This window comes from Lepidochelys olivacea, assembly GCF_965140295.1.
Source record: "Lepidochelys olivacea isolate rLepOli2 genome assembly, chromosome: 6".
NCBI lineage: Eukaryota > Metazoa > Chordata > Testudines > Cheloniidae > Lepidochelys > Lepidochelys olivacea.
Genome location: NC_140416.1, coordinates 27819784 through 27847511, shown reverse-complemented (window position 1 = coordinate 27847511; position 27728 = coordinate 27819784).

Genomic DNA, 27728 nt, shown 5'->3' with positions numbered 1-27728 from the left:
ATGGGAAAAAAAGAAAGGAGCCATTGTATATGAATAAAATGTTTCCATAAGAAGGCCCTTTACATTTAAAAGAAAACCCCAACCCTTATTACACTAGGTGCGAGACATAACATAATCAGAATCCATAACCATTCACTGCACCGTTTTGCTGTTCCAGCCATGGTGAGTAGGTGCCCCTCTTCCCGCCCCTCCCGCCCCCCCCCCCCCGAGTCATGGGTGACCACACTTCTAATGAAGTTTATGACAGGCTCATGTCAGAAGCTAGTCGAACAATGGCCCTTCCCCATAGCACTACCGGAAGCTGTTTACAAACGGGGAAGAGGGGGACATTTTCACTCCCAAATTGTGGAATTTTTCATGTGGGGGCCTGGTCCCCTATCAGCCACTTAAACTACTTGCTGACCCATGCTGAGCAGAGTAAAGGCACAGTGGCCGCTGCATGGTTTGGCGATCTGGCATGTGGAGGGGTGGGGTGGGTCTAGATGCCTTTTTTCCCCTTTAAGAGCACTTTTAAAGAGAACTTCCCTCGTTTCCCCTAGGTGACCTTATGTGATATCAGTCTCCTGAGGGCAACAGAGGTGGAAAGGGAGGAGATGCTGCAAGCATCTGGGTATAGACACAGTCCTTATGTTGCTATGCTATGTACCACAATGATGCTAGCAGAATTAATTCAGGAGTTGCATGGGAAAGCATCCTACCATGGTGGAAGAAATAAGATTGCCCTGCCCAGAAACCTCCTGCAAAGGATTGCAGAGTACCTCCAGGAAAGTTTCCTAGAGATATCCATGGAGGATTCCCTGGCTATCACAATCCACATAAATAGCCTTTTCCAGGGGACATCCTCTGCATAGCTGGAGTGACCTCTTGTAAGCAGAGAACCACCTCACCTCACTTTTTCTTCACAGTAAACATGCAATACCACCAAATGTGTGTGCCCGCTAAAGTTTAACTGGACTTTGATTGTAACTTGTATACTCACCAGGAGAGCCTTCCCCGGCATCATGGTTGGCCTCCATGATGTCCTGTGACCCACAGGGCTCCAGGGTTAAAATATTTCTTGTCTCTCAGGGAGAATGGATCCACCGCTTGCCTGTCTCCCATTCTCCTCCTCTTCCTCATCGGGCTTGCTCTAGTTTTTTTGCTCCCCCCCATCTTTTTTTTTTTTTTGGCTTTTACACATTTGCACTTTGCAGTGGTTTTTGTTTTGTTTTGTTTTTTGACTGTTTAAAATAAAAAAAATGAAAACAGAGAATTTGTAGTTAGTGAAATAAAACAATTTCCTACTGGTGTACTCATTTACTCACCGGGCCGGCCATGGAGTGAGCTGGGCTCTGTCTGCCTGGGCAGAGCTAGGGCTGCCCCTGCGCCGGAGGCCTTGGCATAGGCAGGATGTCAGCGCCTACCCCAGGGCTCACGTGGTCCACACGGGTTGGACCAAGTCACGCTGCTGGCGGGGTGCCCAGCCTGGCTGTCGCTGCCGAGTAACCAGAGGGGCCTGGAGTTGCGTGGGAGGCACTGAACAGCTCTGCCTCCTGTCTTTCCTTCCCCGCGAGCACACCCGGGGGCTTGGCACTGCCGTCCAAAGCTGGGCATCACAGCCCATGCCAGCAGGAGCAAGCAGCGGGCTTTGGCGGGTGCGGGGGGCTGCCCGGTCCCTCCAGCCAGGGTACAATCACCTCTGCTCCCCCGGCGCCAATCCCAGTCTGAAATGGCTGTAGCAGCCCTGCCCATAGCCCCACGTCTTGCTATGCAGCAGGGGGCCGTGGGCAGGGCTGCTACAGCAAGACGTGGGGTTGTGGGCAAGGCTGCTACAGCCATTTCAGACTGGGATTGTTGCCGGGGGAGTGGAGGTGATTGTGCCCTGGCTGGAGGGACCGGGCAGCCCCCCGCCCCAATGCCCGCTGCTTGCTCTTGCCAGCCAGCCAGGCGTGCTCACAGGGAAGGAGACAGGACCAGCTCTAGGCACCAACAAAGCAAGCACGTGCTTGGGATGGCCGGAATGCCACCCCTGGAAATGTGCTGCCCCAAGCATGTGGTTGCTTTGCTGGTGCCCAGAGCTGATCCTGTTCCTCATCCACCATGTCGTCCTCCTTGTTGTCTCTAGACTCTCACACCTGTGAGATGTCCACGTTGCAAGTGCGGGGTGCTGGTAAGTCACTCCCGAGAATCGCATGCAGCTCATTGTAGAACCAGCATGTGTGGGGTTCAGCACCAGAATGACTGTTCACCTCCTATCATAAATATAAAGGGAAGGGTAAACCCCTTTGAAATCCCTACTGGCCAGGGGAAAGCTCCTCTCACCTGTAAAGGGTTAAGAAGCTAAAGGTAACCTCGCTGGCACCTGACCAAAATGACCAATGAGGAGACAAGATACTTTCAAAAGCTGGGAGGAGGGAGAGAAACAAAGGGTCTGTGTGTCTGTCTATAGTCTGTCTTTGTTGGGGATAGACCAGGAATGGAGTCTTAGAACTTTTAGTAAGTAATCTAGCTAGGTACGTGTTAGATTATGTTTTCTTTAAATGGCTGAGAAAAGAACTGTGCTGAATAGAGTAACTATTTCTGTCTGTGTATCTTTTTTGTAACTTAAGGTTTTGCCTAGAGGGGTTCTCTATGTTTTGAATCTAATTACCCTGTAAGGTATCTACCATCCTGATTTTACAGGGGGGATTTCTTTATTTCTGTTTACTTCTATTTTTATTAAAAGTCTTCTTGTAAGAAAACGGAATGCTTTTTCATTGTTCTCAGATCCAAGGGTTTGGGTCTGTGGTCACCTATGCAAATTGGTGAGGCTTTTTATCCAACATTTCCCAGGAAAGGGGGGGGGGGGTGCAAGTGTTGGGAGGATTGTTCATTGTTCTTAAGATCCAAGGGTCTGGGTCTGTAGTCACCTAGGCAAATTGGTGAGGCTTTTTACCAAACCTTGTCCAGGAAGTGGGGTGCAAGGTTTTGGGAAGTATTTTGGGGGGAAAGACGCATCCAAACAGCTCTTCCCCAGTAATCAGTATTAGTTTGGTGGTGGTAGCGGCCAATCCAAGGACAAAGGGTGGAATATTTTGTACCTTGGGGAAGTTTTGACCTAAGCTGGTAAAGATAAGCTTAGGAGATTTTTCACGCAGGTCCCCACATCTGTACCCAAGAGTTCAGAGTGGGGGAGAAACCTTGACACCTCCCTTGCCTTCTGGTATGCTTGGCAAAGTTCTTTTATTTTCACACAGCACTGCTGTGTGTCCCTCATGTAGCCCTTCTCCCCCATTCCACGAGCGATCTTTGCATAGATATCAGCATTTCTTCTGCTGGATTGGAGCTCTGCCTGCAGACTCTTTTCCCCACACAGCGATGAGATCCACCACCTCTTGTGCAGACCAGGCTGGAGCGCGTCTGGGGCGTGTAGTCTCCATGATCAGCTGTGCTCAAGCTGGCATGTTTCCAAAGCTGATCAAACAGGAAATGGGAAATCAAAAATTCCCGGGGCTTTAGCATGGGAGGGGCTGTTTCCTGTGTACCTGGCTGCAGTGCGGCAGAGTTGAGAATGATCTCCAGAGTGATCACAGATGAGCATTGTGGGACACCACCTGGAGGCCAATTAAGTCGAATTACACAACGCTGCATCAGCACTACCTCACAGTCAACCCATGAAAATTGAATTAAGCACTACACCTCTTGCAGAGGTGGATTACAGAATTCAACATTAGAGGTGACTTAGGTCAGCATAAAGGACTCAGTAGTGTAGACACATTCATTAACAGGTTGACTTAAGGTGGCTTCCTTTGACCTCACTTTTTCATGAGGACCAGGCCTTAATCTTTTACCCCATCCAGTCCTTTCAAGGATATTTGTAAAAACATCTTAAAGCATATTTATTCTAAACACAGACTTTGGGGTACTTGTATGAGAGACACTGCAGGCCTGCAAAGGGGCTGTAGCCATTCTGCCACATTTGTAAACCTGGACATTGCGATCAGGACCAAATATATTACAATCCATTACTCACTACTCGGTAAGGCTCATGTCAGAAGACAGGAAGCAGTGTTGAGCACTCAAGAGGCCTGTAGAGATCTGCTGAAATACTAAAACCCATATATTTTCAGCTGACACCCATTTGGAAGCACAAAGATAGTTTAATAATAATAATATAATTCAGCCATATCTAGAACACTACCTATGATATTGTTAATATTAATCTATCCTTCTTGGACTTCAGAGGACAGAAGAGACGTGGGCTCGGTTTTCATTTCAAAATGGACTATTCTCATCACACTTTTTCCCTGCCCTGCCTGGCCCATCCATCCATTTACCTATCTCTGTCTCTCTATCTATCATGAAATGACAATCCTAACTTATTTTAAACTCTCCAAAGGTATATTCTTCAATTTTAATGTTGGAAAAGCTTCATGATGATGAGTACTTTGGCTTAATGTGCTATGACTTTTGACAGCTGCTGCTGTAAGAAAAGCAAAGGATGACTGCATTAATGTCAGTTTCTGTCAAATTCTGGTTGCCAAACTCTCACAGCAATGATGACAGTGAAGCAAACTAGAGTGACAAAAGGAGTCAAAGCTGTGATTTTAAATAAGGAAGAGTGGACATTTTTCATTGAATTTTTATGCTTTCTGAAGTTGTTCATTCTGTTCTACATATAGACCTCATTGTGATAAGTGATCTTGTCCCCCAGCCTTTTAAATATTTGCTCTATGGGGTTTCTACCTGTTCTTGGGATTCCCAAAAGTAATACAAATGCTGTCAAACATAGGGTTGTTCATATTATATTAATAGTAGAACACATGTAATTGTGGCAAGTGCTGTGGGCAGGTACATTGAAATCATTACAGCTGCAAGCTGCTAGAAAGAGAGGCAATGAAACTATGAACTAACTCACTTTTCAAGCCAAATGAAAGAAAGGGAAGATGTCAAAGTAAATAAATTATCCCCTCAAGAAGCACAATTTATTGTTCTCTCTCTCGCACATGAAATTGTATATATTAATTTATTCAAAGATTGTTTCATGACTTAATTTATACACTGAACAGAAAGGTTGTATACTTTATTCAGATTATAGGTAAGTCTGCAGCTAGTTATTTGCTGAAGACACCATTTAAAAACAGGATATTTACCATTCCTAGTTTAATTATTGCAATATTTCCGGTACATCCCATTCTAAGCAGTAGGAATGCTACAGCAAAGGTAAATGCCATGGTGCTGTAAATATCCATTTTGCAATGGCCCCGTCTTTATCACAGCAACTTCTAATCAGTATGGACCCGCTCAAAATGCAGTAGTGTCTACAGAGAGAATAGGTGATTTGCCTAGCAAGTCAGTGGTAGAGCTAGAAAGAGAACAAAGATGTTCTTAGTCCACTGCTCTAATTACTGTTACCCATTCCAGTCACACCCGTGACACACCATTAGCTCAATACTGATTTGGAGGGAAGAGAATGCAGCTACCTATGCATTGTTTTCATGACTTGCATTTGTACGATATGGGATTAAGCCCACAACAGTGTTTGGCATTTTACCTGATTGTCCTTTAAAATCCAAATGTACCAGTCAGGTATGTCCAGTTCTGTGCTTAGCTGACATATGCCACATGTGCTCTGACAGCCACAGCAGGGGATGTAGTGATCGTTGTCAGAGCCGTGTTGTTATTGTTTCAACTTCCAAAACCAAAGGGATGTTTTAAAATTTATATCAACTACAATTTTTATATGTTCAGGGAAGGGCAATGATTTTCTCAGCCTTTGCATAGGGGAGATAACAGAAAGAGTTAGGTTAAGTTTGAACCTGAGAAATTTCTGTATGCAAAAAGAGGTGGTGATTTCTTTCTTGCTCTGCTGTGTGCACCAGTGAAATAACACCGAGTGTGCAAACAGGACTATGTTCTTTCTGGGAACAGAAAATCTTTTTTAAAAAAAAATTAAGGCAATACATAACAAAATAAATAAAATGAAATACATTGTACAGATGGCATAATTAGCCAGTGGAACTCGTTGACATGATAAATCATTGAGGCATGCAGGAAGGGAATAGACATTTATATACATAATAGGAACATCCACAAATATATTCATTAGGAACAGGGTATAAATATATATTAGAGATATAAACCCTCATGCTTTCAGTCATAAGCCAGTTACTAACTGACCAAAGATAAGAAAAAAACTTCTACTATGGGCCAAGTTATTCCAAAATAGTTCCCTAGGTTTTTTGAGCCTTCCTCAAAGCATCTAGTGCTGGCCACTAGCAGAGACAGGATACTGGACTGTATGGACCATTGGTCTGATCCAGTATGACAATTCCCAGCTCAAATGAAACCATATTAGAGTGAATTATTGACAGTTTGATGTAGTTTACTCAGGCTAAATTAAAAAATAAAGTAAATTATTTTTTAAAAAGCATTTTATACACTTGAAATTATTTTCAGTAATATGGAATGTGGGCCATATTCTGGTTTGGGTCATGTGAGGCTCTGACTAAGCTCTGTGGAAACCTTGCACATAACATCTAAAGCTAGGAGATGGCCCTGTTTTCTTTTGTGTTTCTTTTTTTTAAAGATCCTTTGACTGTTGTAAAAGATGAAAATTCAGGGTCATTCTTTCTGAATATTTATTAGTTGTGATTTTACTGGTTAGAAGAGGGGAGGCTTCGCTGTAGTGAGAAAAGCATGCATGTGGTGGTTTGGTTTGGTTTAACTGAATTTCCTTGAAAAACACTATTAATCTTAAATTACAGCCCCCATTTCCCTCCTCATAACACCCCAAAAAAAGTATTCAGACTGGGCTCAGAGATTGCAAACCCAAAGTTTAATTTTAAAGGTTTAAAAAGATACAGAATGCACAGAATTCCCTGAGTAGTCTACTTGTGCAAATCATTGTTAAAATGCACCCTGCACTGTGTCTTTTAGAAAGTAATGATGTGCCTTGTAATTCGTTATTTGAGCAGGCAGCAGCCAGAGCGTAAATACGATGGAAAGGGGAAAGTTAACATGAAAGAGGAAAGAGTTGCATGAAAATAGGGGTGAAGCTGCTTCCACAGAGGCGGTGGTGCTTAGAGGTGTATACATGAACTGAGAGTGAGCACCTTTGTGTAAGGTAAGGCAATCTCCCTGCATTCTCTACTCCTGCCCCCAATCCAATTTTTAAAATGGGGATTCTGGAAGGATGCAGAGCCCAAGACCCACTCTTCTCTTGCCTGGGAAATATTTCTTGTGCACCCAAAGTAATCAACTGTCTGAAGTGAGTTTTAAAGTCTTGGACTCTCTTAGTGTACATGTTAGAGTAGAGTCAAAAGCGTACAATAAAAGAAAAGTTGCACTTTTAAAAAAAAGTTCCTTGCAGAGCAGATGAGTTTGTGATTTGGGTACAGACCAGGCAGCCAAGGGACCTGGGTTCTAATTTTGCCTCCACCACAGCATTCCTGCATGACCTTGAGCAAATCAGGTAAATTCATTTTGGGTCTGCATCACAGAGGTATCATGATGCTTTATTGTTTGTTAAATGCTTAAGATACTCCATTGAAAGGTGTTCTAAAAGTGCAAAAGTTACCATACTTATTGTTTCAGAAGTCATTATTTTTGAGGCATGTCAGGACACTGTTCTCTAGTGTAAAATAGGCACATATTGTCCTAAACTAGGAGCATGCTGAAAGGTCACCTAGTAATTAACTCTTACACACAATTCATTTACATTAGAAGGGTATTCTTCAATTGTTTTGTGATGCAGAACAAATGCCTCATTAATCAGAAACATATCAACCTGAGACTGAATACTAATAAAATCACAGAGAGTAATGACTCAACATCACTGGGGACACAACTTATTATGTGCATCCATTCTTCATGTAAGTGCACAGTAGAAGTAGATGGACCTTTACATGCATATGAAGAATGTAAAAAAATCAAAACAAAACCTACTAAACAAAAACCACACCCCAAAACAAAATTTAAATCCCAAAGAAATAAAGATTAGCAGCAGGAAGATTGCGATGTGGTGCAGAAACTATCCATAAAGGCACAAAAAGGAGGGAAAAGTGATTATTTTACTAAACATATGCTTTCCATTTCCATCATTGTACACCTTGGTTTCTTCATATAGAGGAAGAAAAGTAGAGAAGCAAGCCACATAAATTGAGCTGGTGTAAACACTTGAATCTCTGCTGACTTTATTGGAAGTGTATCCACCCACTAACTTTCAGTCTGGTCTTCTCCATTTGTTCTGATACCACACCCTCCACACTGGTAGCTGGGAAAGAGGAGAAAAGACTGAGATGTAGACAGCTCCTTACTTCCTCATTCTAATTAAGTGGGTTTTGAGAAACAATTTGAAAAAGTCAACATTTTGATTACAGAAATGTTACTCTGCATTTATATGGGAAAGATTCATCTCTCCGCAGTCTTGAGTCGCTTATGGAAAGCTCTACTGCAGATATGATCATAAAACTACTGAAAATGTGTGTGTGTTTAAGTAAAATTAGTAAAGGTGATCAAAAATATTGCATCTCAGTGTATGCCTTGTGATGTGTGCAGGTGCTTCTGTGGAGAATACCCAATGCACACTCATGCTAGGGAGAGTTGCTGGTATGTAAAATTCCCCTCTCAGCTGTTCAAGGAAAGGGATCTTTACATCAAGTGCTCAAACTATCAGGTAGGCCATAGGATAGTTTGATGTGGGTGGGGGGAGCGCCTTCAATCCACAGGACAGAAAACAATGTGATATTCTTTCCAACCGTTGGTATCTGAAGTAGGTGAATTAGAGGGAGCTAAGGAATTTTATAGCAGTTATTCCAGAGAGAAAAAATAGAGAACAGCAGCAAAAGAGAATAACAATTATCTAGAGCTAAAGAGAGAAGTGGGTTAAAAAAGATGCAGGACAGAGAAGTTGGAAAGTAGTTTTTATATGTCAGATCTTGAGAGGAGAAATTGAAGGGAAATAGGGAGAAATGAATAAAAAGAGAACATAGAAGTCCTGAATGAAATAGCAAAAGCTACTTAAAATAGATCTGCAAAAAAAGAATAAAATCTAGAGTGTGGTGATTTTATTGGTATATTCTATATCATGTAATAAGAAACAAGGTGTCCATGTCACATGGTGGGCATCTTTTAGCATCATCACATTGTCATCTTTAGTAGTTCCAAAAGCATCACCCTTTGTGACATATCTAAGATGCCAGATAACTTCTATTCAACAAATCAACACATATTTCTAAGATCAGAGATTACACCTATGTTTTAGGAAACGGGGGTCTCCATTTGCGTGGTAGACTTAAGAAAAAGTCTGCAAATAGATATCCCATTCCCACCAGCTCCAAAAATCTTCATGGGTTACTATTGCTCCCAAACTAATGTTTTCCATTGCATTCTGTGTCCTATATATTCATTGCATTGCAGTGAGAACTTTGCAAGCAAGCAGTTTTGTTTTTTATACTTTTCTCTCTCTCTCTCAGCATTGAATATGGCCATCATATGCTTCAATAATTTCAACACTCAATAAATTAGAGACAATAAAATGCTATAGAGAAAGCATTTTCCCACCCATCCATTTGCCATTTTGTGTCCTTTGCCATCCTTTGCCATTTTGTGTCCTTCACTGCCCTCATGTTCCTTTCTTTGCTTCCTTCTTTGCAGATTTCTCTGTCCATGGTTTTTATTTCTATTTTTCAGCATTTGACTCTTTAGTGTACAAATCTTACTAAGCTAAACCTCGGTAGGGCTGACTCTGCATTGTGTCATTTGTCAATTTTATTGATCATTCTCTGACCAACAATACTGAAGGCAGACTTGCCAAGTCAGCAACACAGCAATTGGCCTTTTCAGGATTATATGTTAAGAACCTCCAAATTAGAAGCAAGGTGCTTTCTGACTCCTCTGCTATGGGATTTTCAAATGAATAAAAAAAAAACAAACAACTATGCTCAACCCACTTTCTTCATTCAACTGCAATTTTTTTCTATTAATTCCTGCTCATTTTTCCTTAAAATGACTCTCTAGTGGAAAAGCAAATTGAGCTTTACGTGTTTAAATAATTTTACATTTCATTCTGTTTCTTGTTAGAACCCTGCATCCACATGAATCAAACAAGAAGCACTCCACTTATATCCCTGCTCTAGTTTTCAGACTGAGGTATGATAGTGTGTTTGCAAGCCAGGGGGGCAAATGGTTGTTGTAAGGGGGGGGCTGAAAGGAGTTTCCCCACAAAATAATAATTATGTAACTGACTAAGGAGACATTTTTAATGCATCCCAAATAAAACTTTATAGCAAAGCATCCCAAGACTGTAAATCTTTTAGGGTTGCTGGATTCTGTGACCCAAAGTCCTTCGTAAATAAATGTGTACTGGGTACCTTTATGGGGCTTGGGAGGAGGGATCTTTTCCCCTTCATCCTCAAGTAATGACACAGCCCTGTAGCTGCTTCATGGAAATTATTTCAGCCATTGGCCCCAAAATACCTCCCTTGCAGAGGGAGGAGCCAGGGATCTGCGTCTGGAAAATCCTATGACCCTGGCCCACACTCACCTCCTGAATATTACTGCACTGGGAGTCCACTCTTGTTTAGCCATATTGTCAAATGATGTTACTATAGATAAGGAGCTGCGACGTCATACCAACAAAGCCAGAGTATATCATGCAGAGTCTAGCAGCAACATGGTATTAAGCTTCAAACCAAGTCTATAAAGTGGTTATGCTGTCCAAACTGTTGTATGGATGTGAGAGTTGGACCTGGTACAAACATCACATTAAGCTTCTAGATCAGTTTCATTCACACATCTGTGTGCCATATGCTGCATCAAATGGCAGGATAAAATTACCAGTAATGAGGTTTTGGAACATAGTCACTCCCCAGAAACTGAAGCCATGCTTATCGCTTCACAGTTACATTGGGCTGGTCATGTGTTGAGAATGGACAACACTAGAATCCAAAGGAGTTGCTGTATGGAGAACTGAAAATGGCAACCACATACATGGTGGACAGAAGAAACTCTTCAAGGATACAGTGAAGCATAACTTGAAAAAGTAATGTGAGCATGTGATGGGGTGCGCTTGCTCCACACTAGTACTGCAAGGGTTAACTCCACCCTTTGACTGAGAAGGCCATGACCTCAGCCCTGCTGGGCATGCTTCAGCTGGAGACTAGGTATAAAAGGTAGCAACTCAGCTCATTCAGGGCTGACTGCTGAGGAGGGAGGATGCATGCTGCGGGGTCCAGCCTGGGAACTGCTGAGGCCCCAGATGGCATAAACCAAAGACATCAAGACCCAGGCAAATGCCCAAGGTCCTGCAGATGCTCAAGGAGTGATGGAGCTGCTGAGAGCCACACAGGTCAAGGACCACAGTAATTCCAGGACCACTTCACCAGGGACAGGGTAGGAAGTAGCTCAGGGGGGATTAGTCATTGTGCTGGGTTGTGTCAATGTGTTTTGGATGGATTCCCCCATTGACCCAGTGTGAGTGCACTTGCCACTGCCAGGTACCCAGCTGCCACTGACCCCTAGGTGGTGACCCACTCCCTGACCAGTCATTGGGTCACACAGCCCTGCTGAATAGGACACCTATACTAACTCTGGCCACTAGGCCATGCAGCTGTCTTGACTCTGGCCCTTAGGCTGAACAGCCCTGCTGAAGAGGGCAGCCCTACTTACTCCAGCCATTGGGCCATGCAGCCTGGAGGGAGAGGGCAGCCTTAGGAGATTCAGGCCATTGGGCCACACAGCCCTGAGAGAGGGCAATCATATTGACTTTTGCCCGAAGGCCACACTATCCCGAGACAAGGGGTGATCATACAGACTCAACTGTGGAGAAATAATAACCTCCACCCTGCCCCAAAAGGGGATGAGGCATGCTTGCCCTGCAACAGAGTAGGAACCCCTGCCCCCAATTAGTTAGTGTCTCTCTGAACTTTCCGAGTCAGGAAGCTGTTTCAGTTTTAATCTGGACACATCACCATCAGCCACACACTTTTTTTTAAAGTATCTTATAGATGATCATAAAAGATTAAATGAAATAGGGACCGGGAGAATTTGTTTATTTATCACAACAGGCCCCCCCAAAACAACAACAACCCAACAACAACAAAAGTAGTATAAGAGGGTTGTTATTTGGTCATCAACAATGAGATGTTGCAGACTTGTACTTGTTGTTTCACCCTGGGTTAGAAATGGCCTATTTGTGTCTAATTTTCAGAAGTAATGAAAAATCAGTGGGAGTTGTGGATGCTCAACACCTCTGAAAATCCGGCTCTTTGTGACTTTGAATCTAATTGTATTTAATAACAGAATATAAAGACTCATGCCAATGTGTTTGGGATATTGTAAAAATGTTCCGGGATTTGTTAAACATGGAATTATTGTGTAACAGCATTGGTTAGTTATAAGTAAGTAAAACTTTTTAAAGATCTATACTGAGATACACGTTATCTTTCTACACACAGAAAGGAGAGTATATACTTTTTTTTAAATAGATGAAAAACACAAGCAAAAGTACCAGGAATGATGGATAATATAAGCACATATCTGGGAGACAGCCACACGGCTTTTCAAAATTTTAGGAGCAATTTACCGGTATTTGTTATCAGAGATGAATTACACAATATTTCTACTTGAAGAGTCTCAGGTTTTCACAGATTTTTTTTGTCTTAAGTATGGATCCTTAGGCCAACATTCTTTTCTTTTAAATTACTCTGCTACTCAAGAAGATTACTTGGGTTTAATAATGCCTAGTAAATTTACTGTATTTGTTTATTATGTTAGTAGCTGCACAAATATACTTTCACCCCTATGATTCTTCCATACTATACCTCCAAACTTGCAACTGTACAAAACTAAATGTTAAATGATAAACAGGCAGCCCCACCTTGGGATTCTGACTTAATACTGTACAGACTTTTGGACTGCAATTGGTAATGGGTAAAAAGTACTGAATGAAATTGTCATCTGCATCAGCCAGTATGTTTCTGTGTCTGATTTCTGCTGAGAACAGAAGGCTAGTACAGCTCCCACTTGTACAGCCAGCATAAGACTTCCCTTTAGCTCACCCAGCAGGGCTGACTCCTAAAGCATGAAAGTTTTGGTAGGTGTAGCATGTATGTCACACTCTCAAACACATGCTGTGATCCTCGCCATGGAACATGGGCATTTGCTAAATCTGATCAGAATGTTTGGCCTCTGGTTTGGATAAACAAGGAAATAAGCAGATTTTACAGTAGTTTAAGATATGTTGGGTATATAATAGTTAGTAAATGATTACTCAAGTGTCAGACTCTTCCTGGATCTTACAAAGGTACAAAGCAGCATAAGAAGAGGGAGATACTTATGAAATGACATAAATAGTAGGTACTGCAGAGGAGTCAACACAATGACATTATGGGAATGTAAGTATCTGGCACACACGTTTGAGGGTTTTTTTCCCTTCATCATTGCTCAACATCTTGTCACAAAGAGAGCAAATATCCTGAGTCACTTTCCACACTGGAGGCTTTTTCTAAAAGTTCTGAGCACTTTCTGGAGTAGACTAGAGCAATGTTTTCCTTCCTTTACTCTATCGTTTTAAAGAATCTTCTGTTCGTTGTTTATTCATGTTTAAAAAGTCATGTTGTTCATTCCTCTAACAGCCTCTATTCCTCATTCACGCTTATATGTAGGGTTGAGGCAATTCTTGGAGGCTAGTATTGCAACTGCTACCTGTACAACTGATATCACTACCATGCCTGCCAAACTTGGCACATTCTTTAGCTCTTGCTTCCTCGATTCAATCCCTTGAATACCTACTGGGAAAGAAGCAGGATACCATTGGAATTAGTGCAGCTTTTTATCACAGGCTTGTAGTGAGTGACACAGGAGGAGAGAACGGGAACAACATCAACAGAGGGAGCAGCATGCTTCATTAATTCAGGTTTGGCTGGTGAACCATAAGAACCTGTGGAGCCCATGAGAGTGAAACTCTCAGTAGACGCTGTGGCCATTAACTTCCTCTTTGGTGATTTCTCTATGTTTCCATTGTGTTCAAGATTGAGAATTAGCTTCTTTCCCATATTCGTTGCCCATTGCAGCTGCCCTGATGGATGAAACTTTGCTAAGATGTAGAAGCTGTATGTGGTATGTATAGTGCTTTTGTTGCTCCCCTGTCTTTGCTTTCTTTTGTGCTTTTAGTCTCTCTGCCACTGGGAACTGCTGCTGCTTCTGTTTGCTGTCATCTTTGGGCACTTCTGTTCTTCCATGCATAGGCTGTCAGCTGCCTTTCCTTATTTTGAGTCACTCCATCTGAGACTGCCTACTAAAGTCTTGTGGGAGTCCCTCTGCCCCTCAATGATGAGTAGCTCACAAAAGTATCCCCGCCATCCCACTGTGATTTTGCAGAAGGCACAACATGAAGCTACCTCTTTCTGACCAGTGGAATATACAAAGCTTGAGGTAATGAGATATTAAATGTAAAGAGAAGTGGAAATTACAGAATATACAGTTAGTGACCACAGCCTCTACTGAGGGACCACTCTTATAGGCTGGTGGTCAGAAATAGGTCAGTCAGACAGAAGGCCATCAGATCATGGAAGGGAAAGAAAGTGCCACTGGACGCTAAGCACAAAATACATGTTCGTATTTCCATTTGCCTTGTTCAAGTTTCACATCCCATTTTCTGTGATCAAGAGGACCATGCACAAGAGAACCTTATAGCCCTTCTTATTTCCAGCTTCCCTCAAGATGAGAGAAGGACCTGACTCATCATTGCATCACTCAAATTCTGAATCAGACTACATCAATGATCGCCATCACAAAACTGGAAAAAATGCAGTGGTGAGTTAGGGCCAGAGTCTCCAGTATTACGAAGCTAGGAGAGAATCTCAGATCTGTTGAAGATTACAAGGGATTTTTATTGATTTAAAAAGAGTTACATCAAATGTTTTCATTTTATAAAAAGGTCATCATGGAAGCGTGATGGTGCGCAATCATCTCTCTTGAGCACTTACTGTTGGGTGGGGGCAAACCCACCCACCCACCCACCCACACACAAACTCACTCTTTTTGCCGTGCCGTCTGTCAGCTGTTGCCCTCATCAGGCAGGTCTTCAGTGCCTCCACCCTTTGGCCAAGTCACACAGAGTCAACATGTGAACAAACAAACCCCTTCTGGGTAAAAGGTCCAACAGGACCTGTCCCTGTGCCCTTGGTAATGTATTTAGCCTGGACTCTGGGGTCAGTCTTTAGCCCTTTCTGGGATAGCTTTAAGTCTCTATCTGCCCTGATATAGAGCAGTGCCCCCAGGGCTTTCTCCTTGGAGACTTTAAGTCCTGCCCTTCACTTGGGCCTCTAAACAAACGTTGTCCCCTTCTTGCAATTTAGGCCCCCCTGCCAGTGGGGGAAGATGGGACTTCCCACTACTCTGGTCCTGACCCAGGGACCCTATAAATAGCAGCCATGTGTTGCTTCCTGTAATCGTTGCTGCTACTATTCCCTGGACCACTTTGCATATAGCTCCTTCCTCTTCACCCTTACCTCAGGGCTGAAGTTCTTCCTCCTGGAAATCCAGTGTCACCAGAACCCATCTTCTGGCTCTCCCTTGAACTCCAGCAAAGAGCCCCTTCCTCACTCCTCTGGTCCTCTCCAGGAACTGACTAGCTCAAGCCCTGCAGCTCCTTTTATCTGAGCCTGCTGAGCTCTGATTGGCTGCTTCACTGCAGCCTTTCTAAGCGAGCCTGGAGGACCCACTTTCACTGCCCCTTTTCTGGGGCAGGGTGTGGTAGGATTGCAAGGCCCCCAGCAGGGCCTCAAAGGGCCTGGTACACCCAGTACAGGAAGACTAGTATCTACCATTGCCTTTAAAATTATTTTAAATGAGGGCGAAGAAAAGATCCACAAACCCTGTAGTTCACAAAGATTAACATTTGTCTAAATGTGTGAATTGAGTTTGGGTTCTCAAAGCTACAAGATTTTGGCAGCTTTGTGTGTTTTAATCCCATCAGAACAGAGTTCAGACCTAATGAAATAGACATGGGGTTGGGAGAAGAAGGCATCAGATTTCACAGGTCACTCTTTTAATTATGAGCAATAAGTGATTTTAAATATAAATACAATATGCCACGAGGAACATCACAGAGCTAGAATTGGTCAGTCCATATCTCAAGCCCTAATTTTTCATGACAGCAAAAGAAATGCCAAATTCAGATAGAAGTGTATTTTAGGACTCAGCTTGAACCCAATACACCTAATCGAGTACACAAGGAATGCAGAATAGTGACCTTAATTTTATGAAAATAGTGCCTAAAGCATTACTTTCCTTTTTTACTAGGTACAGTGTAGTACAGCAGCAATGAAATATTCTTTCTGAATTATCTGCAAGTGGGGATGAAAGACTATCAATATTATTCTTAAACCAAAGCCATAAATCTCAGTAAGGATTTTCTGTTAATTTCTTGATACAAATGCATTGCATCTCTCAAATAACTTTAAAATACTCTTTTAATAACACTGAGAGTTAACCAGAGTTTGAAATGCTGCTGATCTTAGACAAATTTAAATAAAAATGGCATTCAGCTGACACAAGTGTATTAGAAACAAACCTATGTAAAGGAGCAGTTAACCCAGAACTATTGTGTGATATATTATATATTGTTTGACATACTTTCATAAGAGCAAGCACAAGTACCTCATCCTTTAGACTGTGGTAATATGCCTTATTGTTAAATTCAATAGGAAAAGCTATTCATACTGTAGTATGATTGAAAAGAAAATTGAATCCTTTTGAAGTTATAAATGTGTCTATTACTGCATGTGCACACAAATTTTCCATGAAAATTATGGTGAAAGTAGTGATTCTCCCAGAAAAATGCATTAGTGTTGACATGTTCAATTTGATCTGCATCAGAATATAAATACCCTTTAACCAAGGTAAAATTGCTTGGAATGTATATACTGTATCTACATAAGTCAGTTGTCTATCTGTCAATCTAAAAATATATCTTCGTATAGTCCAGTTATATCCTCTATTTCATTTCAATTGAAAGATAAATTTAAAACAGTGTGTATTTCACTTTTTTCTTACAATATCATATTTTAAAAATAAAGAATTTGTGTACAGTATTAAATGTACAGTATTAAATTTATTGTAATTTTTAATATAATAAATAGCTAAATAAAAAAAGTTTTGATTACACTACAGATTGTACAGTAAAGGTTTGTTTTCCATACATCTGCATGTTCTGTGTATGAAGCACTAGGTTTACTTATAATGGAGAGAGAGTCTACACTCCTCGGCATGGGCAATGAAGTGAAAAGGAGAGTACCTGATAACTAAAGATGTCTTACTAACACAACCAAGCTTTGTAGTTTGCACACTGCAGCTTGCTAGAAAAGGAATCCGTGGAGTCTTCTAGAAGATAGCCAACTAAAAGTTCTGGTCTCCCATGTTTAAGAAAGATAAATTCAAACTGGAACAGGTACAGAGAAGGGCTACTAGGATGATCCGAGGAATGGAAAACTTGTCTTATGAAAGGAGAGTCAAGGAGTTTGGCTTGTTTAGCCTAACTAAAAGAAGGTTGAGGGGAGATATGATTGCTCTCTATAAATATATCAGAGGGATAAATACCGGAGAGGGAGAGGAATTATTTAAGCTCAGTACCAATGTGGACACAAGAAGAAATGGATATAAACTGGCCATTGGGAAGTTTAGACTTGAAATTAAACAAAGGTTTCTAACCATCAGAGGAGTGAAGTTTTGGAATAGCCTTCCAAGGGAAGCAGTGGAGGCAAAAGACCTATCTGGCTTCAAGATTAAACTCGATAAGTTTATGGAGGAGATGGTATGATGGGATAGCATGGTTTTGGTAATTAAATATTCATGGTAAATAGGCCCAATGGCCTGTGATGGGATATTAGATGGGGTGGGATCTGAGTTACCCAGGAAAGAATACTCTGTGGTATTTGGCTGGTGAATCTTGCCCATATGCTCAGGGTTTAGCTGATCGCCATATTTGGGGTCGGGAAAGAATTTTCCTCCAGGCCAGATTGGAAGAGGTCCTGGAGATTTTTCGCCTTCCTCTGTAGCATGGGGCACGGGTCACTTGCTGGAGGATTCTCTGCTCCTTGAAGTCTTAAAACCACGATTTGAGGACTTCAATAGCACAGACATAGGTGAGAGGTTTTTTGCAGGAGTGGTGGGTGAAATTCTGTGGCCTGCATTGTGCAGGAGGTCAGACTAGATGATCATAATGGTCCCTTCTGACCTAAATATCTATGAATCTATGGAAAAAAATCACATGCTGTGTCCTAAAATTTATCACTCAGTTCACATTGTACATTGGGGTCTATTAGGTTACACGGCTTAATGTAATTGGAACTAACCTTTCATAAGCAGACATAAAATACATATGTATACTGCATCATAATTATATGGAAGAAGAAGTGTTTTTAGAAAGAGGGAAGTCTTTGATTCCTCCAACTTTGGTTAAAACCAGCTGGGAACTCAGTTGCTACAGTAATACTATATTGGCAGTACATATTCTCAGCACCCAGAGAAGAAAAGAAATATACATATTGTTTTAAATTCAGTGGACAAAGATTTCATTTTCATTGCACTCAGAATGAGCTTTTCTGTGCTTTAGTGATTTTAGCACCCGATCAAATCTCTGTTGTATTTCTAAGTGTGGTGCCAAAGGAGTCAATTTACTCTATCCATTACTTTTGCTTTTCTTAAGGGGAGGGAATTGTTTTGCTCTGAGGTTTTCCATAGGATTATTGGTGTTGCCTCTCATTCATTTCGATATAGGGAATCTTCATTGTTCTTTATTAGTAAAGAAACTTTTATTTTCAGGGAAAACTTGTATTTCCATCTCTACGGGGAATATATGAAAATGTTCATCTCCTAACACTGAGCTGTTAAACTGCCATGATTTAGCATATGGTCTAGGTGAACTTTGCAGTGATAGGAAGATGGGGGCATAGTACAAGAAAAACAAGGGGAGAAACTTGAGGTCAGACATTTCTAATAGTTCTGTGTAAGTAAGAGAAATAACTATTTTAAATTTAAACTGGTAACAGTAGATAAGAAAAGAAATAACCTACAGTCTTATAGGGCACTGTTGAAATGTGAATCCCATTGTTCCAGTGGAAAGTAGCTGTTATGAAAGGTTATAATCATGCAAACTGTAGCAGTCCCTTTGACAGCCTGACCCCATGGAAGGCTTTGAACATAAAGATGTAAATATTGCATTTTTGCCTGGTATTCAGTAGGGATCCAGAGAATAGACAGAACACTCTAGTGGCGAGGTCTCAGTGTCTGTGAGGCTGAGTGGATGGGCTGTGTACTAAAACAATCAGCTTTTTGGGCAGCGGTGTTCTAAAACATTCATAGATTTTTAAGTTCATACCGAGACACAGTAAATTACTATCTTTAATCATGGAGGATCCAAATGTATTGGCTGCACTTGTTAAGTCCAAACCCCAATGGGAGTGGACCTTGTCTATTTGTCAGCTGTAGATGGAAAAGTATGGTTTTTGTGTCTGTGGTTATTTGGGGTATGCAGACCTAATGAAGAGTCCAGGTGATCATAGAAACTGCAGATTGCTTTAATGATCTGACAACAGAACAATGTCTGTGGAAGGTGATGTTATGGGTGTAGTGGGGTCTTTAAATTCCTTCCCTCTGGAGTTTATCTAGTAGCATTTCCTGTGTTCCATAATGCTTGTTTGGAAGAGGTTCAGCATGTTGTCAGTTCCAAGGAACCCTTGATGAGCTTCTCAGTTTGTTCACATTAAGGATATTTGAACTATTCTTTTATGAATGCTCTTATGGATAGTCTTGCTGGAATACATTTTAAGGTGCAATTAAATTTCTTGTTTGGATAAAAGACAGTTTCATTTGATGCATACATATTTAGTATATAGTCTACATTCAGTTTCTCCTGATACTGTAGTAGGATTCCTCTTCCACCTGATGATGGTTGCCTGAGGCTAGTGGCCTCCTCTCTTCTCTTTCCTCTCTTCTCTCTTCTCTTCTCCTGCAGTTGGATTTAATCTAAAAGGTTTAGAAGGCTTTTCTTACACAGCTCATTTTGAATTTTTGTGAACTGAATTGAATGTTTTTTTGGTGATCTGTTTCCTGCAATTGGAAGGCAATTGAAAAACAGATTTTTCAGATGGTTAAAGACCCAGACCTGGAAGTCGCATGTCACTGGCGGAATTCTATCCATAGAGGAATCACAGCATTGAGCTCTGCTATCTTTATTTTTGAAATGAGTTATTCAATCTACTGATACTTAGGGCTATAATATTAAAAAGTGCTGTCAGTTTTTTGAAGTGTCCGGTTGATTTCCCTTTAGCCACTAGATGTCTGTGGAATGTAATGGAATTAAATGGAAAAACTAGACCTATATACATGTGTGTGTGGTCTTTCAGACCAATGGAGAACATTGGAATAGAAGTAGGCTGGGGGCATGCCAACAGAGGAAACAGCAGTCTTTCAGAGCAATTTCCCAAAGTTCTCATCCGAGGCAGAAGAGAATAGCCAACAAATAGAAGAAATAAACTCACCTTATGCAAACTAGTATATAGGAAACTGTACAGTGAGCAGGAAGAATGAACTACACTTGCCACCAAAATACAGATTTTCCTGACAACAGTAACTGACTAATTGTACTGAACACTTCAACACAGTGCTTATTCTGTAGGGCCATTGGAAAGAGAGGCGCTAAAAGAGGTAATTCAATCATAGGCTCTAATTTCCATTGGGCATGTTGTTTTTATTAATTTATTTTTACTGTGATAGAGCCTAATGGTTCCAATTAGGATCGGGGCCCTGTTGTGCTGAATGGTGCTTGTATGCACATGTGCACACACACAGGGCTCTTGCCTCAGAGAGATAACAACAGTCTAGTCTGAAACAAGATGAGACAAGTGTGTGTAACAAACAAGGAGAGGAAAGCCAATAAGATCATACTCTTTGAAAAATTAGCTTGAGAACAAAGGGTCTAAATCATTCAGAAGTTTACGTTTGGGAGAAAGGGAAGAAAGTGAGTTTGTCACTCTCAGCCCTGCCTCTTCTTATGAACTAGGAGCAAAAGGATTTTCAAAGGCTCCAGAGTGATTTTAGGCCAAGTCTGATAAACTTTTAATGGGGCTTGTGCTCCTAATGGGGTTTGTGTCACTTTGGGTATGATTTTGAAAAGTGCCAATGTGTTAATCTAGCCCTGAATTACTATCTTGTTAGTTTTCCAACCTCTCAGTAGTGGCATACATTTCCAGTACCAGATGGCTAGTCTCGCTAAACAGAGAGGATGGATGCCCCAAATCTTTTTAAGAACACAGGTTTGACAGCCTCCATTTCCTCTTCCTGATGCTTTTAAAAGGTTCAGATTATGTATTTATTCATTTAATGAGAGCATTGGTGTCTGAATGCCCTCAAAAAGTGAGAGTAACATGAAGGTAAGAAATGATAGAAAATACAGTAGTTTTGTTACAGAAAGTAATTTTGTTATTAAACATAAAAAAGGAAACCTTAAATTGGTTTTTGCTATTGCATTCTTTTACTCCTGGAGGGGCACTCTGGTGTAACACTGGGGTTTTACTGATCTTAAAAAATGAAATGGGCCAGATCCTCAGCTGGTGTTAATAAAGGGTAGTTCCACTGAAGTCAATGAAGCTAAACCAGTTTGCATCAAGGGTCTGGCCATCTATGTTTGGGAAAAACATTAAAAATAGGGTATTAATATTGCAGAAATATTCCCATTCCCATCTAATTCCTCCATTAGTGCTCCATGATTTCTGCACATAGTTGAAATCCTGTCTCTGGCCACAGGACACATTGTCCTCCTCAGGATTTCCAAAGCAGAATGATAATTTGGGGATTTTATCTGCCTGTGTTTGGTCAGCTGCTATGTATCTAGGTTTTTATAAGGTCATCCATCCCTGTGGTATTTGGGCACCCTCCATGAAAAGTAAACATAAAAATGTCTGTCTCCCAGCCTGCTAGCAGAAACAAACTATAAAGTTACAGCTGGGAGTAAAATGTATTGGTATCTATAGATATAAATATATAAAGTGAGAGAATGTTGATATATTTGAGCAATATACTGCACCTTTTTCTATTTCTACCCCTCGACGACTTCCTTCCCTTAGCTGAGTCTATGTCTTTCCCTTCTCTGTGTCAACTAAGTTAGCATCTCTTTGCTAAATTGTTCAGAATCCAAGTATGGATGGATATATTTACACAGGGTGTATTATGGCTGGATGCGTTCCTATGTCAACATGTGCCACGTTGATTTTTTGTAAAGTAGATCATTATTCTGTGTGACATAAATAGTATTACCAGACTGATATGAGTCAAGCTAGTGAGTCATTAATTAGCATCTAATTAAAAGAGACGAGTAACATGCCCATGTACACTAGTGAGTGTAGTTATCCTTGAAAAAACTGATTCAGATGTGTGTGAAGGATACAATGCAACCATTACCTCTTTTTTTAAATCTATTTGACTCAAAAACATTGAGCTACTTTCACAGAAATTGAACCCTGGAGAATTAGTCAGAGGAATGTGGGCAAAGAATATTTAATATATGCAAAAGTAGATAATGCAGTCATCTGCACACTCTCTAGATTGATTTTTTATTATTGTGTGAATGGAGCAGTACGTACAACTTATTTTGATTATTGTGTGAATTGAGCAGTACACACAATTGATTTTATTATTAATACACATGTATTAGAAACACACAGTCCTTTTGTTTTCCAAGATATTTATAAAGTAACTTCACTGGAAAAAAGGAAACCACATAAGTAGTGCAGAACTGCTCAAGCCTAGACGGTCTCTTTATTTTCCACTCTTCCCAGTCAATAGATCGTTAACAGATCATAATAGGTCAAAAATGATGAAGGCAGTTCAAAAATTAAAATTTCATGGAGCTGGACAACAAAATATAGGAACATTGTACTGGAGACAGGGATATAAGGAAAGATATAAAGTGCCAGTGAAAATGTTTTAACCAAGCTAGATTTAGTAGTTCAGTCTGACAGGTTTTTCTGAACACAAATAAATCACAGTTTCACAGAATCATATGACACACACTCAGAGTTTCTTAATAAATCACTTGATTTTGTTCTTCTGTTTAAACATTTATTATTACTGTACTTTTAGGACTGCACAAATCAAGTAGCAAATCAGAAAGTTATTAGCAGTCACAATTTTCTCTGCTGTCATATAGACACAGTATTTTAAACCTTTTTATCTTTTTTGTTTGCAGCCCTTACTTTACAACTTCATCAGAAAAACCTATTCAAGCAGAATCATTTTTTTTCAAATGAAAAGTTCAGAGAAGTTTTAATAGACTGTGATTTCTACTCATCTGTATAGTTAAACACTGGAAAAAAAGTGTTCCTGGGAAAGAAAATGACACTGATTCATAGCAAAATGCAATCTATTTTACAGTAAGGGCCAAGTTTTCAAACATAGCAGAAATATTGTGCCTGCAATTTTATAGGTGTAAACTACAGAATTTAAAGTTAGATTTAAAACTACTGGATTTGTAACTGGATTTAAGCCCACCATCAGGTTGTCAGAAGTTCAAAAATTGAAGGTCCAAAATTAGATTATTTGAAAATTTGGCATTTTTTCCCTCCCAAATGAGTTTTTCTTGTCTTTCTTGCTCTAGTGTCCTTTTCTGCCTTAAAAGCCACTGCTAAAGTTTTCATGAAGCCTGCGATGATGACTACTACCAGTACTTTGTATTTCTATAGCATTTTTCGTTCAAGTATGTCATAAAACTCATGCCAGATATAGTAGGTACATTTATTAGACCTATGTCTTTCACATGGATAAATTAAAGCTAAGCTGCTAAGAGGTTAAGTGACCTTCCAGAGGCAACACAACAATGAGGTGCTGGCGGAGTCAGAAATAGAACACAGCAGTCATGACAAGCTGGGGCTTGATTCAAAACCCATTGGAGTTAATGAGAGTGGACATATGTCTACTTTGGATCAGACTCCTAATCCCCATCTCCAGTCACTAGACAGTGTAGGTATCCCTTCAGCATCGATTCCATTAGCTGCCATTATGGCTATTATCTTTGTCAGATATTGGTGGGACAGGGTTGTCTAGCCAATTGTATAGTTATAATAGCAAGATTTGGAAACTTACAATTCTTTGTGGTTCTGGTTAGTCTACTCTAAAGCCTGGAAATAGATCACTATTCTGATTTTACATTCCAGTTTTCTAGAATGTTAACCCATCACAGCAACACTTTTACTCTTATATTAAAAATATTATCAGTGGCCTGAATTACATTTTTGCATTGAAACTCAAATAGAAAGATTTGGCTATTTAGTTATGCAGACATTTTGCGGGGCTGAGTTGCACTGTGGTGTTTTGGTTCCATAACCAAACTAATTACATTGATCTTGTGATAGGTCATCTGGTTTGGACAAATCCAGCTTGAATGAGTGTTTAGAGCTTAATGGAAATCATCCATTTCATTCTGGATAGTATCTGTGCCATATTGAATTTTAACAAACCGGAGACTTAAAGCAAACCTTGAAAGGTGCAAAGCCACATAAACCAAAACTGGCAAACTTGACACAGCTGTACTAGCGATCCCCACTTGGCTGATGCAGTCCATGGAAATATTGGCTCTGAAGCTCTGCCACTGTGTTCCCAAAGCACGGGAGTGTGTGTGTGTGTGTGTGTGTGTAATCTTATAAGTATGTATTTCTCTTAAAATAGTGTTTTTAAGGATGGTACTTCAAGGAACATCCGAAGTAACACAGGGACAGGAAGGAATGCAGATTGTAAATATATATTTTTTTCCAAATCTGTTTGGCCTATGCCTAAATCATAAAGGGCTAGATTCTGCCATCTTTACTCACATTAAATAATACCTTACTCCATGAGCAGTCCTATTGGGACCCATTCTACCACTGAGACTATTCACGGAGTAAGGCACTGATCATGAGCAAGGATAGCAGAATCTGGCCCGCAGTATGCTGGTACTACCCAAGGAAGTTCATTTTCCCACCGTTATTCTCATGCACCAGTTTGGAACAACAAAACACGGACCAAAGGCCCTAGATCTGATCTCATTTACATTGGGGTCAGTCAGCCATGCAGAGGTCTGCAGGGTGAGTTACACTAGGTAGACGCCTGGGTAAAAACATGTAAGTGAGAATGTCAGCAGACCCAAAGTGTCAATGGTAGCCCAAACTATGAGGCAAATAAGTGGGAATGTAAAATGGTTTGTTTTCAATTGATTTAAAACAAAATTGTATGATCCCAAGAGGTCCAGGGCACCCATAGCTCCAGTTGAAGTCAATGATAGAATGTAGACATTTTAGGCATACAGCCATACATTTCAGATACAAAGGAAAAATTGTCCAATGAGCTGTCCATACTTGGTCTAGGCCCAAAGGTGAATTTTCCCATTAAAGTCAATGAAAGTTGTGAGCACTCAGCAACTTGAAAGGGAGTCTGTTGCCACCTCACAGGACACAGTCCCCCATATACAAGAGTAATAACAAATTATTTTGCCTCTCATCAGTAGGCAAGCTATTTATTTTGGTTCTCACTTTATATCAGTCTCGTCCCAGCATTTCTGCCACACTAGGTCAGAGGTCTAAAGGTGTAATACCAACAATCAAAGATCTTATTCTAGCCTGGTGGTGTAAAATTGTTTTTCTTTCTTTGCACTCCTGCATAGATTTCATTTGCATTTATTCTGACATGCTTTCATACCCATCAGCAGAAGTTCTCAGCCATCATTTTCAGCTTTTGTTGTTGTATGTTACTATTCTGCCACCGTGGTAGAGTCCCTTTTTAATATTGCTTCAAACTACAGCATGTTCAGGCCTGTCTCAGCAGTTCAATCCTGAGTGTCAGGCATTCAATTAAATAGGGTATTTTATTTTATTCAAGGGACTACATCATGTCTAGCTTAGAAACTATTTGCCTGGATATGAACCAAGGCAAAAATTTCCCTTGAAAATGGCATAACATCTACAGCCAAATGTGAAAAGATCACAGGATTAGCTTTTCTTTAACACTATTATTTCCTTTCAATAGAGTGTAACGTTTTAAGAGATGAACTTTAACACTTTCTGTTACTGGAATGAGATTGGTTTTGCATGTGTGACATAGCAGCAGTCAGTTTGAACATCTAGTTTTCAGATAATCCCATTTGGATAGATGCATTTTTGCTATTGTTAATTTGTTTGGGTTTTTTTTATCTTTCATACAAGACAATTTTTAGTGCTGTGTGTGCGTGTGTGCGTACACACACACACACATATATGTAATTAAAGATTTTTTAACTTCCAAGCAGTAAAATTTTTTGTCTTGTATATTTCAACTCCTTGAATTTCTTCAGGCTATTCACTGAAATTTTAGTGCATAAAATTCTTATCTGTCATTAATTTGGTAAAAGTGTTTATATGGTATTGTATGGTGAAGCAGCGACACTTTAAAATGTCATTAAATTACATTATTGTCCAAACTATAGACATATGAATTACTATGTTAACAACAAAAGAGCCTTTTAAAAATAGCTGATAGCTATAAATTAAATGTTTCAAAAGCACCTAAGTGACTTAGGAGAGTAAGTCCCATTGATTTTCAATGAAACTTAAAATCCTAAATGTCTGAGGCCCAGATCCTAAAAGGTATTTAGGTGCCTAACTCCTAGTGAAATCAATCACTAGATTGAAATCAATGGGAGTTAATTCCATGTGAGGATCTAGGCCTAAATCTCTTTTGAAAATGGGACTTATGCTCCTAAGTCACTTGAAATGTTTATCCTCATATGCGTATTAGCCATTATCAACCAAATTTTATTGTAAAATCTCTCACAAAACCAAGAAAATCTATGCTCTTTCTTACAAAAAGGTATGCATACACATGCTTAACTTATGCGCTCTGAATCATTCCATTGACTTCAATGGGGTGACGCACAGTATAAAAAGTCTTTGCATAAATATAACGTTTTATGTAAATATAATGTGGTGTTTGGCACTGTGATAGAGATGAAGAGCTGGAGAACTGTCTAGCAGTGGAAATCTCAGATGTTAATTAGTAGTGCTGTATTAATGCGCATGAATGCATTTGCACATGCCTAGATTTATACCATCGTCACCATTAAAAAAATGCAATAACACATACAGTGGTATGTGATATACTATGGTCATTTACTGTTGAAAGCTATATTTATCCTATCCTATCTAGCACTATGCGATGATAGCTCTTCATAAAAAGTTGACTTTTTAGTAGTGAGATCTGTCTGTCTAAATTTCATGATTCTTGACATCTAGGTAAAAACATCTTATTTCATGGATGTGATGTGATCAAAGGGTGCTAAGTTTCAGGTCTGTGAGGTCAGAATTAGAGTTGATTGAAGAATTAACAATCAACAGTCAATTCAGTAAATGGTCTCCCGTTCTCCTGTTTGTGAATTATTGTATTGAGGAATTTGTTCATTATTCAAAATTATTTGAATATATGCAAAGAGTTTTCAGCATATAGATTGCTTGCAAAATGTTAGCTAATGGTATTGCTTAGAATATTTGCTATTTGCAATTCAAAATCTGAGTTACTTTGATTGGGCTTGTAGGTCACAAGATATGTTTTCATTCTCTAACTGGATGACTGTAACTATTAGGTTAATGTTTCTGGTAAGAACGTTTGTAGTATAAATTCTACAATATTTTATTAGAATCTGCTGTTTTGTCAAACATTCTTGCCTGCAATCTTGGGGTCTACTTATGGATTCAGTTACAGGAGCT